Source organism: Cetorhinus maximus, chromosome 8 (assembly GCF_964194155.1).
Source record: "Cetorhinus maximus chromosome 8, sCetMax3.hap1.1, whole genome shotgun sequence".
NCBI lineage: Eukaryota > Metazoa > Chordata > Chondrichthyes > Lamniformes > Cetorhinidae > Cetorhinus > Cetorhinus maximus.
In genome coordinates this window covers 25,300,105-25,318,962 of record NC_135886.1, presented here as the reverse complement: position 1 = coordinate 25,318,962, position 18,858 = coordinate 25,300,105, and the positions used below count along the sequence as shown (strand labels likewise).

The 18,858-nt window shown below is 42.2% G+C and overlaps 1 protein-coding gene across 4 annotated transcripts in view; it reads left to right on the top strand.

Moving 5' to 3' along the window:
• kif21b (kinesin family member 21B) overlaps positions 1-18,858 on the top strand; it is a 168,717-nt gene that overhangs the window by 20,563 nt on the left and 129,296 nt on the right. The window contains exon 1 of one of the 4 annotated variants that reach the window (XM_078546602.1): positions 7,667-8,156. The exons of the other annotated variants lie outside the window; for them this stretch is intronic. The gene's annotated coding sequence lies outside the window, so the exon portion shown is untranslated. Of the gene's footprint in view, positions 1-7,666; positions 8,157-18,858 lie in introns of those variants that run through there. 4 annotated transcript variants of the gene reach the window in all.

Here is an 18,858-nt window from a genome sequence, read left to right as displayed (position 1 = left end):
CCATAGCATGTGAAGTTTTGAGTTGATGAAAACTCTGAATACATTAAATACGCATCCAGATATTTTACGGTTGAAAAAGGCACAAAAATGCTTACATTGCTTCTGAAAATTTGCGTTCTATGTCCAGGGTACATTCCAAATCTTCTGTTACTTGGTGCTTCATAAGGTTTTTCCTCCGTACTCTTCCACCAGAGAATTTTCACAGGAGGTTCAACAGATTTTCCTCAAATGAATCCTTAGAGGGCACAGAGATTAACGTTTGTGGAAGGAGATTGTTCTTAATTATCCTTGGGGGTGAAAAGGAGTTAGTAAAGGAAGCACGTTGGGGTGTATACAATTGGAGCTGTTGGCTATGAACTCTTTGAGCTCGGCCACTTTTGGGCTTAGTGTACTGCTTAGAAATATTTGATTGTTCATTCAAAACTTTATAGAGGCATGTCAACCCATGAGCTTTTCTTTGGTTCTGGAGACTGTGCCAGCCTAGCGACGTGACCAACTGGGTTACTGTTGTTCTATCTGTTTAAATTTATTACATTTATTCTTCTGTCTCCGCTATGTGTTGCCATACTCTAGAACATCGCACGTCGATACAACATTTTTTTTGTCTTAGAGGCCAACCAGGCTATTTATGCCTACGACTTTATCAAAGACATCCTTTGAAGTTCCTGTATGTATGAAGGTGCAGGTTAATTCTCCCCTGAATTTGCATCTGAATACTACAACTTCTTGTACTGTATATGCACCAGTTGCCTAGGCAACCTTGACAAAAACAGTGTTTCATCAGTATCAAAATGTTTGAAGCCAAGATGAAAGATAAGCTTCTGAAAAAATGTCAGTTCTTTTTGAACTGATCCAAGAATCAGAGTTGATCCTGTCTAGTGTTCAAATGGTACTAACTTAATGTTGCAGTGCTTGTTTCCATTTGCATAATCGGGATTTGACTGCATAAACTAGGCTGATAATTGAATGCCATTCTATTGCACTGTTTGAAGTGCAATCCTTTAGATGAGTTGTTAAACCAAAGTCAGTCTGCCTGTACAGGTGGATGCTTAAGAACCTTTGGCACTATTCTAACAAGAGCAGGGATTTTCTGCTGCTCCTCTTCCTCCTCCTTTCTTGAATATGGGCTGGAGGGAAATGGGAGCAGTTAAATTTAAAAAGAAATGATATGACAATGATACACTCCAAATAGTTCCCATGTCAAGATGTCCGTAAAGTGTGAAATCATATGAAATGGACGTGTGGTTCTAATTGTAAGACTTCAGATATGGTTGTCTTCTTTCTTCATGGCCTTAGGCGCAGAAGCTGACATCATAGTTTAATGTCAAGTTCCCTAACCAGCCCAATGCCCTGCTGGAGAGCAAGTGTAACTCCAGGATGTCACCCTCAAACTTGAGTCAGGGATAAAATGATATTATGTGCTTCATGGTTTGGTCAGTGTTTCGGTTACAATAACAGTTTGAATATCCGAAATTAATGGGGAGAGGTAAACAACACAAGGTATCAACCACCGAACAACAAATAATTGTGTACAGCTGCAGTTTAGTGACTGTTCCAATACATTGACATGAATTACTTGGTTTTTGACTAACATAGTTATACAATGCTTTGAGGAAGGAAAGTCTTTTATGTTTCTAGCATATCTTTTCAGTTTTCAGAGAATGTAATAGTCACATGTGTATCGAGAACATGCTTTTAAATTGGCTTAGTATGCTTGTTTTAATTTGTGTGTTTAATCATAATACTTGTATATGGAAACATTCAGATTTGTATGATTTTTTAACAAGAGTAGGCCAATCTGCACTTTGAACCTGTTCCACCATTCAGTGAGGTTATAGCCAGTGTTTCCTCCAAGTTGTGTGAGTGCTCGGCTGCACAGCAGTCGGTGGTGTGCCATAGAGGGGACAAACCAACCATAAATATGCCGCAGACTTGTTAAGATGCAACTGTGTGGCAATCTCAAAAGGATTGCACAATGCAGCAAATGGGCTGTGCACAGCGAAGGAAAATTAGAAGGAAGATTGGTCATGGTTGATTTATGTGTCAAGTCCATTTACCTGTTTTTTCTCCTTATTTTATGATACCCTTATTTACAAATCTATCGAGCTCAGAATTGAACATTTCAATGGACCCAGTATTCACAGACTTCTGGGGAAATAGTATGAAAATATGCTTCCCGATTTCAGTCCAATATGACTCTCTTTCCTGATTGAAATTTTATGTTAAAGGTGGAATAGTCTGAATACATTCTTTGTTTGGGCTTACTCATGAGGAATGGCCGCTTGAATGAGGTACCTGACAGAATCATATTCCACTTGGTATCTGAGGACTGCATATGGAACCGTAATTTACTTGGGTGAAACACCCACAATGAGACAATAGGAGAGCAAGAGCAAAATGGAGAGAAGAAGAAAATAAATATTCTGGGGCACTTTGCCTCTGCTTGTAAAAAGCACCAGGAAGTCCTGTACTTTTCTTTGATGCCATGGGTATATAGGTACTTGTAGAGCAAAATCAATACATCCATTTATCAGAGTATGCCTGTAACCATATTCGAGTATCTAGACCTGAGATACTGTTTGTGTAGCATAATTGTGGGGCGATAATTTTAAAGATAACCTATGCACAAGATGGAACATGAATAGTTTTACAACAAACATTTCTCAGGACGACCTCTAGATAATTCTTATACTTTGGCAGGGGGTTGGGGTGGTGTTGGCTGTGGATTTGCATGAAGGACTGTGCAAAGGAATGCAGGACAGGGACTGAGTGTAAATATTTATTAAGGAAATAGAACGACCCTGATAAACCTTTCCCAACATGTGCTGGGATAAAAAGTTTGTGCTTACAAGATTAAATCATCAATGTGTCCCCAGATACCACTTTATACTGAGCTCTTAAAAGCTCTTAGCTAATGAGAAACCACTTAGCTTCTCCATTTGCTTGATGCCTGGTTAGAATACAATATGTTTTGGATGTATAGTTTTTGTAATATACCTTTCATTGTAGCATGCATACTGAATCAACTTAAGTTTTTCATTACAAATGTGTTCTAGGAAATTGCACTGTTGGTGCATCTATGAATTTTGAAGCTGAGTTAGTGTCTAGAAGTTCCTGATTTTAATTAAAAAATGATTCAATGTCTAGCATGTCGATCAATTAGTTAAGTTCATGCTAGAGTGGGAACTAGTGATTTATATTTGTTTGTGATAGTGACCTAGATTTTCACCAAGTCGGGATGACTCGGGCGTCTGGGCGCAACTTGATACTGGGATTCCCGACCCAATTCCCAGGCTTCCTGATTTTAGGGAGCGCCTTTAAAGGGTGCGGACTGATTCCTGTCAAAAGCCTGCATCCAGAACTCCTGACCTGGCTGGCGTCATTGTGGGGATAGGCATGTCCTACTCCTCTGCAATTCTCGTGGAGTTGGGCCAGATTTTTAAAGAGTCATGGTTCACGGCCCCTCAGTGGAGCTGTGAACCCTAGTCTGCATGAGGGGACATTTTAAAAGGTAAGTTCAAAAGGTTCTCCTCATGCCCCTATGCCAAGTTCTGCCCTTCCACCCACCCTGGCTGAGAGTCCAGACATGCATTAAGTTTGTTGAAACACCTCCGCTCCAGAGAAAACATTGATTAACAACTCAGGCTCCCTGATCTCTGCTGTCAATTTTACAATGTTTGTTTGCACAATGTTAAGTGGTTTCAAGCATTTGTGGTTTTAGTTATTAATATTTTAAAGGGGCTGGTTTATTGACACTTATTAGCTTCCAGCTAAATTTGCTTTTTTCAACATAGGAGAAAGTTATGAATGACTGCCTTTTTACATAGTTTTTTTTATACGTTCTACTGTCACTACAGGGTTCATTGGTGTGTGTAGCGAGTGAATTGGCATGGAAATGGCATTGGTTGGCATGGGGGCATAGGGGTTGGGGAGAAGGGCAGAGCTTGTCATAAGGGACGTGAGGGATCATAGGGGGTGGATAGAAGGGCAGAGGTTGGCACAGAGGGCATGAGGGTCCATAAGGGTGGGTGGGGGGAGCATGAGGTGGCATGGATGGGGCATGGGGAGTGTTTGGAGGGTGAGGGGGTGTGAGGGCTGGAAAGTCTTTGTGTTTTTATTTTGACTGAGACAAAGTCCCACAGCACTGAGGCGGGCCTTTTAAACAGCCCGCTTCTGCACCCGGCAGCCCCTGTGGCTGCCTCCAAACTTCTTCCCAGGCTGGACGGCCCAAGTCCAGTCCAGTCCACAGCTGCCGCCCGGCAATGAAGATCCCATCTTTGCGGGCACTTTCTCCCAAGGCGGGCAGGCCAAGCCAGAAATTTTGCCGACTCCCGTTACTCGGCTTGAGGTTGAAAATGCAGGCCAGTGAATGAGCAGCTAGGATCAATGATTTTGATATAATTGAATTTCCAGTCATGTTGCTACATGTTCTTTGCAAACTTGATAAAATTATCTTTCTGACATCTTGTGAATAAGTGGTCCCTTTTGAACAGTGGAGGTCTGGATCTTATTCAACTCTCTGAGTAGGAAGATTGTTGCTGAAAGAAAGCCCTCAAGCATTGCGTTCTTTTTTTTCTGAGAGCAGAAACCAGCTTCAGTTTCCATAAAGAATTACTTTTTCGTATCTTGCCTGGTTCTGGCCTTGTATAACTTGGAAATTGTGATCCCAGGTCGCCCCTAATCCACTTAGTTGCAACAACCTGTCTACACAACACAATCTACTCCCTTAATCATCTTTTAAATCTTAATCAAATCACCCCTGTCTACACTTCTGTAAAATGAAGATCCCTGTCTTTTTTAGTCAATTTTGATAGCTGAGATGCTTCAAACTGGGAATTAATCTAGTGGCCCTCCTCTGCAGCTTTTCCAAAGTCTCAATGCCATTGAAGCTATTTTTTTTTTAATGTGCTGAAGTAGGGGAATGAAAGGCATTATGTTGAAACCTAGTTGTCTGCTAACAAGAAATTTTGGGTGCTTCTTGCACTATATATAAGTTAGCATGATGCCATGCAAGCTATTTCCTCCTTTCTATGGGTTGACTTGCCTTTACTTGATGTAACACAATTAGGGATTTCTTAATCTTAACTCTGAAATGAGTGAAATTGCGTTTACTAGATAGGATTGTTAGTTGAGATTTCTCATAGTCCCACCTTTACAAACTCATCAGTCTGGATGTGTCAGCTAACATACTGTTCTAACAGGATGCCAGCAATATGCTGCTAGATCAACTCGCCAAGATGGCACAACTGAGTAGCACATGTAGGAAGTATCCCAGCCCTGTTTTTCTCTCTCTGCCGATTGAGATGGATGAAACTTGGCCTGTAGCAAAAGACTGAGTTGAGCCTGAAGATTCAAATTCTGCTAAATATCTCTTCAAAAACAGAAGTAGGGCAAAACACAAGGTAACTTTGAAAGGGGAGAAATTGTTTTCTTTTGTTGAGCAGGAGCCCCAGTTAGTATACATTGAATTCAAAACTGGTTTGGAGTTGAAGAGGAAGGAGGTAGACAATATCTACAACTAGTGCAAAAAGGAATATGTTGACCTTAATAACCTGGCACCATATACATAGGCATTATCCATTCGATAGGGGCATGTGCATAGGAAAATTGAGCTACGGTCATGTTGTGACTTCTACACTCAATAATCCCCCAACTATCCCCAATCTCTTATCCATCAGACATGTGGAAAAAACAGTTTGGCAAACAAATTCTGAGAAATTCAGCTTTGACCCCCAAAGGTTAGAAAGGTACAGGTGAACACAGTAACTGGGAGATGCCTTCTCTTGTACCAGTCCTTTTTTTTCATATGTTGGTCACATTCAGGAACTTGTCTAGCTCCCTTAGGAATGCTTGCAGTAAAAGTGCAATCATTACATATGCTGGCAACATGTTCCAGAGGTCAGCAACTCTGCGGAAAGAAATACTTCTGATTTAACCTAGCTCTTTCTTAATTTAGACTTGTGTTCCAATGTCCTCCTGAACCTGGCTAGCTCAAATAGCTTAGCAACATTGGGGACTTTAAAACAAAGAATTGGACTTAAAGTCAGTCAAGTCTCAAATTCTAAATTTCCTTTTTACTCTAGAGCCTATTTTGGTAACTGAAAGTCTTTAAACTAGTTAACAATGTAGCTGCCCTTCTTAGATCCTTCTCCAGGGCATCAACACCAACCACCATGTAAGGAGAATAAAACTATAAATGGCATTTTAGACAAGGCCTTGGGCAGACTCAAAATAATATTTCTTGTTTTGTATTTAATCAACCTGGCAATACATCTAGTGATCTGTTTGCTTTAGCAGTAACTTTGCAGCATCTGTTTGAGTGATTTTATGTACGAGAACACCAAGCTCCTTCTCCTGCTCAACAGTCCTGAATGCACAGTCATTGCATAGTGTGGACATGCATGACATTGCCCCGACCCCCAGTGCATAATGCTACATTTATCCAGATGAAAGGTTTAGCTTTTATTCTGTATTGCCCCACCCCAAATACAGTATTTCTGAGTTCTGGCAGTGTATGATTTAAAATGGATGACTAGGTCAATTTATGAAGGTAGACATATTTTATCAAAATTTGGACAAGTATATAAGTAAGTATATAAGTTCGGCACAATCTTGGCACAATAGCTATTTTTACAGTATGCAGTTACAGAAAGAGGCAACAAAGCTGACACTCTGGGGCAGTAGTAACTCTTTCGAGTTATCAACAGTCACAGAATGTAACTCTTTTCGAGTACATTCACAGTTCTTGGTTTCCGGGAGTGGGACATGAACCCACAACCTTCTGATTCAAAGGCGAGGGTGCTATGAACTGAGCCACAGCTGACACCTCCTGGGGCAGTAGTATTATTACCCAATGCATTGTGACCTAATGTGCGTTATAACTTGTAGTAAATTTGAGCAGCCTTATGCTTAAACAGCCCTATGGTAAATAGATTGGTTAGTTAAACAGGTGCACTATAGCGATATTGAACTGTCCTGTGATCACTGTGGCTCCAATAAGAGTTGATAGTGTGGGTCATTAGTCACTGTTCGCATACATTAGGATTGTGGTTTGGTGGCCCTCTGCTACGTGTTAGTCGAACTGTGGTGCAATATTTGCAAAAAAAATACAGATATATAGTCAATTTGCCTTTGATAACCAGCTGTTCGGGGCATTGTTGCAATAGTGGGACATTTTTGAATTGGCTTATTTCCTGCTAGGCAATATATTAAAAAAAGGTCTGGAATCTCTGCCACCAGCACATTGGATATAGAGCACAAGATATGCCTTGTGTGAGTGAATGTTGTACAGTGAGAGATTTTACTTTAATTTTGTCAACTTGTCACATTTTCTAGATTGAGGCTTGGCCAGCAGAGTGCTTTATTGTAGCATCTTGATAAAGCATCCCTTTTTAAGAAACTGAGTAGCAAAGATAAAGAAAAGAAACATGAGGTATTAAAAGTTACTTTATTACAAGAACTACGAAGGAAGGTGAACTGGTCCAATTATCCACTTTTCTTGGAAGATGTATTGTTTAAATGAGAAAAAAATAATCCGAGGATGTCAGAAAATCCTGTTTTCACCAGCTCCTCCGTGCTTAAGAAAATATTTTTCTTGACCTTGGCCTATGTGGTGTGACCGAACAGCTGGGTGTGACTAGATTATAACAGGCTGGAATGAATACTTAGAGATAAATGTGGGTTTAGTTTGGATTGACTTCCTGTGTTATTTTTCTGAGGCATATACTGGAAGGCTGATTGTTTAATTGGGAAGATGAAGTATTTTTATGCGTGAGCTGAAATACAGGGCGGAATCTTCCCCTCCGACCAGCGGCGGGGTTTGTGGCAGGTTGGGGGCAGACAATATGCGGGATGAAAAAAAAATTGGTTTCCCGACGGCGATAAATTACATTGGGAACTTGTGGTCCCGACTGTCAGGGTGGGTTTATGGCAGGTTGCCTTTCCCACTGAAGCTCGTCGGGAACCGAATTTGCACGTTGTGCATGCTAATTAAAACACCGACGGACCGGAATCGTCCCCCCCGGCATGTCCTCTGCTCCACCGGCAGGAATTCATGCTGGGCCGGTGCACGACTGGACAAACCTGGCGTGCACATGGCGAGAGAGTTAAGATCGCTTACCCGAGAAGCTGTGGCCTAGAGGACCACACGACCCCAGGTAGGGTGCACACCGAGAAGATGACCTGGGGGTGGTTGGGATTTGTGCTGGAAGACACAGGGGAAGGGGGGATTGCAGGAAGGATTGGGAGCTGGGGATTGACCAGGAAGGCTCATTGTGGGTGAGGGGTGCGGGGGGGTGGAGGGTGGCAGTGTGGGAGTGGCAGGTTGACCAGGAAGGCTTGAGGGGGGGTGGGGGGAGTTGTTCGAGGGAGGGGTCAGTGCTGTCAGGGCCGTTTGATTCACACCTTATCCAGCACCCTCAACATTCAGCCCCTCCACGACCAGCCCATAATGGCAGCTGTGTGTGCTTTGTGAAAGGTGCACTGCTGCTAGTCCCAGGACTACTTTGACAGCCCCCTCCAGACCCATGAGCTCCAACTGCTAGAAGGACGAGGGCAGCAGAGGCATGGGATCAGCAGCTTCTGCAAGTTGCCCTCTACTCACACCCCCACCTACCCCTCCCCACCTCACCCCCAACAATAGCTCCACAGCTGAGAGGAGAGTCTCCAGGGAGGCTTCGCTGAAGCAGGGGCCGGTGCTTGGTGCCTCCTCGAGGCCATCTCAGTGCCCTGAAGTTCTGGCACGCTGAATCACAGGCTGTCTGGGTGCCATTTAAATAAGGTGCCAGGACATGACAGCAGGGCACGCAACTTCCTGTTCGCCCTGCCACAAGCACATCACATACGTGCGCATGCATAATTAATTAGGCAGGGAGCACATGATTGCGTGTAATGGGCCGCCGTGTTCATCAGTGGGCAACATTCCGGGTTCCCGCTCCTGCCACGGAACTTATGGCAGGAGGGGAAAATTCCGTCCAGGGTGTACAGGGCAGAATCTAGACTGAGAACAACAATGGTGGCTAACTGGGGGAGGTCGGGATGGGGGACGGAGAAACCTTTAGGATAGTTTTGCAGCAATCTCCACAACTGGGATGGGTTCGAAAGTGGGAGTTAGTGTTTCTATTTGGTGTTGCTTCCAATGCTGCAGCAAATTGGAACTTTGTGTGGCAAGAAAAGAAATGATTCATTTCACTTGCCAGCATTAAGACCAAAGAACCATGATTCTTTTGTTGGGATATTGTAACCTGGTGCCATCATCACGATGCATCTAAGTTGACAATATTAAGCTGCCAGATGAATAATGAAAGGCTGTCAGCTTGTCAGTTCAGAATGTCTCTGAAGCACTGAATTTGATGCTGTAACTGATGAAGATTAATTCAGTGACTTTGCATTAGTGACATGTTCGAGGCATCAGTGCAATGCTAGTACAATCCATTTTGTTGTCTCTTAATTTAAGATGCTATTGTTTTCCAGATCCCTGCTCCTCACTCCCTAATGGAATTCCTCCAACTAGATGTCCACCTTTCCTCGTCAGTGACATTTTCTATGACCAGGTTGCATTATCCATCCTTGACCTCTCGACTTTGCTGCAGCCTTGCGCATGGTTGATCCCACCATCCACTAATGATCTTTCCCCATTGTTGACCTTGGTGTATTTACTCTAGCTTGGTTCAAATTTAAGTTATCTATTCGTATATTGCCTATGATCGGATGGGTAAATGTGGCCATTGGCTTCTCCTCCCACCTCTGCCTTCACCTTTAGAACCCAATAAGGATTTGTTCTACAGGTATTTAAAAAGTAAAAGAGTAAGTAACGTGAGTGTTGGTCCTCTAGAGAGTGACAGCGGGGACTTAGTAGTAGATAATAAGGAAATGGAGAAAGAAATGGACACATAATTTGCATCTGTGTTCACTATAGAGGATACAAAAACATTCCAGTAATAGCTGTAAATCAGGAGGTGGAAGGGAGAGGGGAACTTGGTGAAATTACAATCACTAGGGAAGCAGTACTGAGCAAACTGATGGAGCTTCAGGCTGACAAATCTCCGGGTTCTGATGGACTACATCCAAGGGTCTTAAAAGAGGTGGCTAATGAGGTGGTAGATGCGCTAGTGTTAATTTTCCAAAATTCGCTAGATTCTGGAAAGGTTCCATCAGACTGGAAAGTAGCAAATATAACCCCTCTATTCAAGAAGGGTTTGAGGCAGAAAACAGGAAACTATAGGCCAGTTGCCTAGACGTCTGTCATGGGGAAGTTGTTAGAATTGATTATTGAGGAGGTTATGGCTGGGCACTTAGAAAAGTTCAAGGAAATCAGGGAGAATTAGCATGGTTTTGTGAAAGGGAAATTATGTTTAACCAATCTACTGGAGTTTTTTTGAAGGAGTAACGTGCACTATGGATAAAGTGAAGCCTGTAGACATGCTGTACTTGGATTTCCAGAAGGCATTTGATAAGGTGCCACATCAAATGTTATTACAGAAAATAAAAGCTCATGGTGTAGGGGGTAACATATTAGTTTGGATAGAAGATTGACTGGCTGTCAAAAAACAGAGAGTGTGCATAAATGGGTCTTTGTCTGATTGTCCTGGATGTGACAAGTGGAGTCCTGTAGGGGTCTGTGCTGGGACCTCAACGTTTTACAATTTACATCAATGACTTAGATGAGGGGAGCAATGGCCTGGTAGCTAAATTTGCAGATGACGCAAAGGTAGTTAGGAAAGTATGTTGTGAAGAGGACATAAGGAGGCTGCAGATGGATATAGATAGTTTGAGTGAGTAGGCAAAGATCTGGCAAAAGGAATTTAATGTGGGAAAATGTGAAGTTAAAGCAGAAAAAAGCAGAATGTTACTTAAAGGGAGAACAGCTGCATAATTCTGGGGTGCAGCGCGATCGAGGTGTTATAGTACATGAGTCACAAAAGGTTAGTATGCAGGTACAGCATGTAATTAAGAAAGGTAATGGAATGCTATCCTTTATTATGAAAGGAATTCAACATAAAAGTAAGAATGTTATGCTTTATTTATACAGAGCATTGCTGAGGCCGCATCTTAAACACTCTGTGCAGTTTTGGTCTCCCTATTTAAGGAAGGATGTAAATGCACTGGAGGCGGTTCAGAGGAGGTTTACTAGATTGATACCTGGAATGAGTGGATTGTCTTATGAGGAAAGGTTGGACAAACTGGACTTGTTTCCACAGGAGTTTAGAAGATTGAGGGGTAATTTGATTGAAGTATACAAGATCCTGAACGGCCTTGACAAGGCTGACATTGAAAGGATGTTTCCTCTTGTGGGCGAGTCCAGAACTAGGGGGCACTGTTTAAAATTAGGGGTCACCCTTTTAGGACAGAGATGAGAATTTTTTTCTGCGAGGATTATGCGACTTTGGAACTCTCTGCCTCGGAAGGCGATGGAGGCAGGGTGATTGAATATTTTTAAGATGGAGGTCTAGTTAGGCATTCTAGTTACGCAAGGGAATCAAAGGTTATCAGGGTTAGATGGGAGTTTGGAATTCGAAACTCAAGCAGATCAGCCATGATCTTATTGAATGGCGGAGCAGGCCCAAGGGGTCGATCCTGTTCCTATTTCTTATGTTCTTAATGTTCTCCATGTCCTCCTCATCTACATGATGTTCCTTGGCATATTTGTCACAAACATATTGTCAGCAGGTACTTGTGTTGACAACCCTGAACTCTACCTCCCAACTTCCTCTTGACCCCACCACTGCCTTTGTGCTCTTAGACTGCATGTTCAACATCTGGTCGTGGATGGGTTGGCTTTTTGCTCCAATTAATCTTTGAGATATCATTATCTTCAGTCCCCAGCACAAACTGTATCCTTGCCATCAGTGCCATCCTCCTCCCTGTCTTCACTGTCCTACATTGGCTCCAGGTCTCCAATGCAATTTTAAGATCCTCATTATCATATATAAATCCCTCTATGGTCTCACCCCTTCCTGCCTCTGTAAACTTCTCCAGTACCCCAGCAGGAGTTTACCACCTTGAGGAGCAATAAATCTTGGCAGAAAAGGAGGAAGATGAAAAGTAGCAGGATTGCTCGTAAATCATATTTGTAGCATTCTTTATTGCAATCCACACGATTAACTAACAGAATTATGAATGAATGTGATTTCATCTATTCTGAGTCTGACAAATCTCTGGTTTGTGTCCTGCCAGATTCTGTGGCGGTTAAAGTGCTGCCAGAATTCATTTAGCCAGAGAGGTCTCATAATAGTTAAAAGTAACCATGCCGGTACAGCTTCAATTGTGATTGTAACAGAAACAAATCTTGCTGAGCACAGCACTTATATTCCAAGGCTTCTGTTCACTTACATACATGTAAATGCTGTGTGTTAAGAACTTGGCTTTTCAACCAGAAATTTGTTTTAACAAGTAACTCAAATGCATCTCTTTTCTGAACTTTGCGGATGCGTAGCATTTGTAACGGGGACTTGGATTTTATCTTCCTTTCAGGACCTCCCCCCTCCCCCTCCAGCAGTGTGCATAAGTATGGCTGAGTATGTAAGGAATCGTTTTTCCAGCATAGTATATACTTTCCCTTGGGAATGTACGTCAGAATGTTGATTGTCCAAGTGATGTAAATGATTGGAAGATCCTGTGCTGTTGTGTGCCCACATTTCTGATCTTGGCATTTGGTGGTTGAGGTTTCCTAATAGGAATGCAAAGTTGGAAAATTATCTATACATTGACTCTTGATCTGGCTTCCAGGACTTGCACAGGAATCATTACGGCAAATTGCCCTCTGGCTTCTGATGCATCTTTATAGGGTAGTGCTTTTCATTTGAGATAACTGAATTGAATATAGGGCTGGATCTTCCCCCAGTTTTGGGAAACATGAGTCGGGCCAATTCCTGACTTCGCAAACCTGTTACATCCTCTCATGCCCAGCATATATTTGTCACTGTGAGACGTTGGCGGGCAAAGTTCAGGTCTGCTAGGTGTCAAGAAAACAAGAAATGATAATATTTTGCATCTGGTAATATCAATATCATATTTCTTATGTACTGGAAGACAGGCTGTTGGGGGGTTTGTAAATATGGTAAGAGTAACTGCAGGAGTCTAAGACCAATAGTAAGAAGTGGTTTTGATATGTTAATGAACCCAACGGAAACTTCAATCAGAGTTTTACATAAAGCAATAATAGGAGTGGTCTGGAATTGAGTTGTTTTAGTTCCAAGGGGGATATAGGCAGGTTGTAAAAAAGTAAGGTAAAGGTTTGTTTTTCATAAGTCTAAGAGCTGGGGTAAAGAAGCATCTCATCAATTCTGGGAAGAAAGCATTTCTGAAGAGGCTGGTTGAGACAATAGAGAGATCAAAGGGAAGGAATGCATTTAAGGAAATACTGAAGCCTAGGTGGGCGGAGCTGCTTAGATCTCCCAGAAGACAGCAGGATAGCTGGTCAGAACTCCCAGAAGACAGTGCGAACAAGGCCAGACTGGGAGAACCAGGTGCTGTCAGCCTCAGAGGACACCCCAAGGGAAAAAGACACTGTGTGGTTAAAAATTACTGGAATTCTACAGATCTTGAAATCTATAAGGATAGTTGCTGAACAGAAAAGGGGAGGGCTAGCTCTGAGGGTAGTTAAATTAAGATCTTGTGGAGCTGTTTTAAGGTACTGTTTGCTGTGTGAAGCTGTTCTTGTGTTGAAGTGTAATTGTGTTTTTTTTTCTTTATTCTTTTAATAATTATTTACTCTATGAGAAAATCATCACAAGTAGTTGGATACATCATTTCCTGATTTCAGAACCTCTCGTCATACTATACAATTTGGCAGCTATTTCAAGTTTCCCTTTTAGGATTTGGGTAGTTTGGCATTTACCATCAGTCATGCCATGACAAAGACAGGACCTAGGCAGCCTGGTGCTGAGGCTGGCTGGTTAGAAAGTCTGCCTTGATTCACTGGGACATTAGCCCAGCTCTCTACATTGTTATAATGCCCCCCTAACCCTCATCCCTCACACTCTCCATCTCATCCCCATACCCTCATGTATTCTCCAATCACCCAGTACCTACTATATACAGAACTCAGAGAGCCAAGCTGAGTGCCCAGGCTCTCATAAAAGGATTGTGAGAGTGAGTTTGTTGACACAAGGTGCAGAGGAGAATGACAGCTTTATGATGTAATAATAAGCAATTTTTCTGTGATCTATTTTATCAACGACTGCATGTTTATTTGCGCAAAGTGAAGAAGTGTCAAGTGCTTATAGTTTCTGTTATTGATACTTTAAAGCTCTTGTTGATTGGCATTCTTATAGGGTTGTAGCAACAGCACTTTTTAAAAAGAAAGTTATAAATAGGTGTTTTTCCTCACAAGCCGTTGTTATTATAGGGTTCATTGGTTCTGTACAGAATGCATACTGGGTGAATGGGCATGGAAATGCCATGAGTTGGCATGGGGGAGTGGGGGGGGGCGTCATGAGTTGGTAACTAGGTGGCATGGGGAGTGGGGGGAAAGGGGGTGTGAGGGGTAAGGCCTAGAAGACCTAAAACATAAGCTATCAACTGGGACAAATTCCAGAGAACTGAGGTGGGCCTTTTAACCAGCCCACCTTGGCACTTGGTCACACCTGTGGCCACCTCCAATCTGAGTCTGGGTTAGGCCCAGCCACAAACCACCCCTGGAGCAAAAATTGGATCTCACAGAGCACTTCCTGCTGAGTTAGGAAATTTCCTGACTCGAGGTACCCGCCTCAACGGCAAAAATCCAGCGCAAAGATTCAGTTAATTAAAAAACTGAAATAAAAAGCTAATCTCATGACACTAAGATAAAAGCAAAAAACTGTGAATGCTGGAAATCCAAAACAAAAACAGAAATACCTGGAAAAACTCAGCAGGTCTGACAGCATCTGCGGAGAGGAACACAGTTAACGTTTAGAGTCCGTATGACTCTTCGACACTATTGGATTGCTGTAAGAAGAAAACCCACCTGATTCACTAATGTGCTTTTAGGGAAAGAAATCTGCTTTCTGTACCTTCTTGCCTATATATGACCTCAGATGCGGTTGAATAACACCTGCCCTCAAAAACCACCTAGTAAACGGTCCAGTCATATTCATGAAAGTAACTTATCACTTTTTCAAGGGTAATGAGAGGTGTGAACAATAAATAATAGCTTTACCAACAATACCCACATCCGTGATGAATTAAAAAAAACCTTGTGACATGGCTTTATAACTATTTGGGAGGTAGGGGATGGAGAGTATGAATAAATGGTTTGTTATAGGATTGTTAGGTTGTGACAAGTGGCTTTCTCCAGGAATCTGTACTGGGATGTTACCTTTTCACCAGATATATTAATGATTTGGATAAAGGAATAGATAGTTGCATATCCAAGTTTGAAGATGATCCTAAGTTAGAAAGTACAAGAGGGCTTTAGGATGCCATGAAGGATATGAGGGGACATGGGGTGAATGGAAGGGCATAAGTTAGCTATGGAGGCTATAAGGGAGAGGGGTGGAGGGATATAGGTTGCCATGGAGGGTATGAGGGACCAAGGGGGATGGATGGAGGGGCAAAGGTTGGAAGGGGGCATGGGTAGGACCTTTTGAGCTTCTCTTTCAAAAGGTTCTTTCATCCAGACTGTGGTTCATCTCAACCCCTGAGGGGCTGTGAATCATGACTCCTTGAAAAACTGGTCTGACTATGAAAATTGCAGGGGACTGGGAGATGCCTATATCCACAATGGAGCCAAACAGGATGGGAGTGCGGGTTGTGGGCTAGCAATCCGCACCCAGCTCGCATGCTTATCACATGCTGGTGCAAATTGGGGACACCAGGAATGGGGTCGGGAATCTCAGAATTGGGTCCTGTCTGATGTTTTTAAAGATCCGCGGAGTTGGGGAGAATCTGTGAAAATCTAGCCCCTAATCTCTGCAATTTCCTCTCACATCACTCATTGCCCTGAGACATCTTCATGAATTCAATTAAGTGGTTTGTGAGGCCATTTCAGATGGCAGTTGTGAGTAACCACATCGCTGTGAGTCTGGAGTTACATATAGGTCAGGCTGGTCAGGACTGCAGCCATTGACACAGCCACCAATTGAGAAGCACAAGAGGCCAGAACTGGAGGAGCACAGCTACCTTGGAGGATTGTGTGGCTAGAGATGATTACAGAGATGAGGAGCGATGAGGCCATGGAGGATTTGAGACTTGGTGCAAGTATGGACGCAGGCAGCAGAGTTTTGGATAACCTCAAGTTTAGGCAAGATATATGTGGGCAATCAGCCAGGAGTACATTGGAATAGTCAAAAATGGAGGCACCAAAGACATGGATGAAGGTTTCTGCAGCAGACGAGCTGAGACAGGGTGAGGTTGGGCAAATTTACGGATGTGGAAATAAATGGTCTTAATGATGGTACGGTTATGTGGTTGGAAGCTCATCCTGGGGTCAAATATGACACCAAGTTACAAACAGTCTGAGTTAGCCTCAGGGAGAGGGATGAAGCTGAGGCCCAGGGAATGGAGTCTTTGGCAGGAACCAATGGCTTTGATTTTCCAAATATTTAATTGAAAGAAATTTCTGCTCATCCAGTACTTTTAATTAAGTATTCTAACTTATGCTTCCTGGTTTCGACTCTGTGTTGCCCACACGATTCTTCAATCTGATTGGTTAAGGAGATACACAGTTCTTTGCCTTGCTCACACTGGTCATAGATCATCTATTGAGGGTGATGTGCAGTTTTTTTACTCTCCAAATTACAGTAGGCCTCAGTGCAAAATCTCATGGATAGTTTGTCAGCCAGTATGATGAATGGCTGCACTTTACATTTGCCTCTGAGAACAAGATCCCGATGCATAATGAGTAAATCCATCACACGATGAAAAGCATTTGAGTGATTTTGACAGTTGGTGAGTTTTAAAGCAGTGACTACAGTCTTTGGACTATTTAACAGTCATAATTCTGAGTAGAGAGATGAGAAAATGGCAATTTAATCACCAAGCTTTGAAGAAAGGAATAAGAATTGGCTGACAAGCATCCATCAATCTTAAATCTCAAAATGGTTTGTCATGTCATGATTTTTTTTGTAATCATGAGAAAAGCAACCGTCCTGCAATCGATAAATTTCAGATAACGGCAGTGATTTGTCCCTAGATCTATGATTATGCATTTGGCATTTGTGAATCTACAACTTTACCAGAATGAAAAAGGCTTATTAGCTGGAAATGGCTATGTATAGTTTTAAAAAATTCTTTCAAGGGACGTGCGCATCGCTGGCAAGGCTAGCACTTGTTGCCAATCCCTAATTGCCCTTCAACTGAGTGGCTTGCTAGGCCATTTCAGAAAGAAGTTAAGAATCAACCACATCGCTGTGGGTCTGGAGGCCAGACCAGGTAAGGACAGCAGATTTCCTCCCCTAAAGGATACTAGGGAACCAAATGGGTTTTTATGACAATCAACAGTGGCTTAATGGCCATCATTACTGAGACTTACTTTTAATTCCAGATTAATTAATTGAATTTAAATTCCACCAGCTGCCGGGATTTGAACTCCTGTCCACAGACTATTAGCCTGGGCCTCTGGATTACTAGTTCAATAACACTGCCACTACGCCACCGATCTCCCCAGTTCATGCTGTTTATTTTACTGGAAATTTTTTATTAGCTTTTTCGGGATATTTCCTTAAATCTTGAAAATGCTCCAACCATTCAGCTATGTGAATGATGAAATTGTTAACACCATATATTGTGACAGTGATGCCTGTGAGTTAATTTCCCCTGCCACTGTGGGGTTGATTGTCCATTCTTGTGTTCCATTCATGAAAATGGAAAATCAATGCTGCCCTTGTGACAGATTTTGGCCATTAGCTCATTGTGCAATGCTCTGGTAACATCCTGGAGAAGCTCGTTGGATGGAGTGTTTTATTAAGCAAGCCAGAAAAGAACACACAATGATAGGAGCGAGAGGAAGAAAGTTTAAAGATTTAAGGAATAGTTAATGGATTCACAGAATGGAAAGCAAAATGTTCATTCAGTCCACTTAATGTGAGAACTGCTTGGGACAATGTTATATAATTTATTCTCATATATGAAATTCAATTTCAAAATATATCACACTTGACCTGGCAGAACGCATCTAGGTGAGTTATAAATAGAACAGTGAAAGAGCAGATTCATAAATACATGAATTTATCACATCTGATGATATACGCTGCTTACTGATCTGTAGCTGCTTTATGACTTACACTGATTACTGACCTGTGGTTGTTAATCTCTTGACAAGAACTAAATGGTGGCAAAGATCAGATGGAAACTGAATTTGAAACCTATTTTGTAAATGGTACAATTGATTAACTGCCTGTAATATGAACATGCACTTTTGCTGACATTTTAAAGGCATTACCACTATGGCGATCTTGTCTTATTGTGCCTGTGGCACCAAAGGAAGCAGTTATATTTTTTAATGTGTGGGTTCATGTAGTGTAGCTGCCTTATCCCACAGCACACTGCAGCAAAAATGTTGGTGATATATGCTTAAGCTTCTGACCTGTCTTCCAAGTACTGGGACTACAGGTATAGGACCCCACTGTAAACCACATCATCAGATGGAGTTGGGCATGTCCCTGCAATCTGCATGAAATATTTTTCATCAGAAAATAGAATTTTGACCACAAGCACATATCTTTGAAATGCAGATAATGTTCACTTCATTTGGCATAACTGTATAATCCACTCATGAAAGTCAGTTTCACCGCTGGTGTGCATTCAAAAATGTGTCCTTTACTGTATCGAGTCATCCCAACAGTGACACTCGCTGAGGAAATACATTTGTCATCCAAGAATATAATGAATGTCAATTTACCTCCAAATTATTTAATTACCACTTTTTGTAATCAGATTATG